General features: G+C 40.3%; 1 protein-coding gene across 2 annotated transcripts in view; it reads left to right on the forward strand.

Moving 5' to 3' along the window:
- Nucleotides 1-1,279, forward strand: part of LOC108574348 (rho guanine nucleotide exchange factor 10) — a 36,450-nt gene that overhangs the window by 21,857 nt on the left and 13,314 nt on the right. The gene's annotated exons all lie outside the window — the stretch shown is intronic.

The raw sequence follows: 1,279 nt of genomic DNA on the forward strand, positions 1-1,279 counted from the left end.
ATACCGATAACCGCGGTTTCGTAACATCCGAAAAATCAGGCCAAGCTAATTGATACTCGTTACATATTCCATATAACGATCCTGTTTCAAGAACAACACCGACGATTCGAGGAATATTTTACATTTACCACTAACTTGGCGTTACTGCACATCGAACCACGGCCATGACCTATGGAGGGCTGATTCATATCTTTTTTTTGTGGGAAACACCGTGTCGATGACCCACGCTTCCTCCGTACGAAATATGTAGTTCGCGTGACCCATGCTTCGTACTCGCGAGTATATACCGAAACATAGCTCAAATAACTTACGTTATGCCGCATATTTCATATGGCATACACGTCAAGTGACCCACGGACATCCGTGACGAATCGTCTAGGTGACCCATGCACCCCGTGGCTAATTATTCGCGTGACCCGTGTTCGTAAATCCCCCTTGCACGGTTTACGACCCATTTTTCCTATGATCCACTTAACGAAACATCAAGTGACCCATATTAGGAGTAGCTTACGTGACCCATGCTACTAACCACTAACTATACGTTCAATAATTTGTTTCGTTAAAGTTACGATGTATGTATATAGTCGGTGTGCATGTATATACACAATGAAGTTGATCGTTACATATTGTGGATTGAAAATTTCCTATAATATCACCGTGATTAAGTAGTAGAACTGTTGTACGCTAGTTCTCATGACTGTGTGGTAGCGCAATAATGTGAGTCATCGTTACTCCACAACAGATCGATCGGATTACCAAGTAACGTGACGGTTTGATTTTATTTCTCCGCGATCGTTTTGTATATTCTCCGTTGTCCGTTAAGATTTTTCACACTTGACTCTCGAATGTGTGCCGGTTAGGAAGGGAGTCGCGTTGGTATCGTTCAGGTCCTGTCGCGTGACTAATCTCGTTCGTGAACCGTTTTTACTCTGCGTTTGTAAAAACGGACGACAACGGAAGTTCCTGTATTAGTTCGGTAATTCATTCTATCTGAATTGCATCTTAATTTCAATTCGTTTCGACATTTGATCTTAAAAAATAAGTAAATTAAATTACATAATTTTAGCATGCGTAAAAATGATGCGTATGTTAATGATTAAGTGATAAAAGATGAAATAACCTAAAAATAATTGTAAATTATTCCACCGTTAGCGGAAATGATTAAAAATTAATCGAATTACGTTGCCCGCCCTCCGCATGTATATACTTACTTCCTCCACCAGTAACAGAGTTAATTCACATCGCGTGAAATCTTCCTCGTCATCTCGATCATTCAGCG

The sequence above is a fragment of the Habropoda laboriosa genome, unplaced genomic scaffold (assembly GCF_001263275.1).
Source record: "Habropoda laboriosa isolate 0110345459 unplaced genomic scaffold, ASM126327v1 scaffold176, whole genome shotgun sequence".
Taxonomy (NCBI): Eukaryota; Metazoa; Arthropoda; class Insecta; order Hymenoptera; family Apidae; genus Habropoda; species Habropoda laboriosa.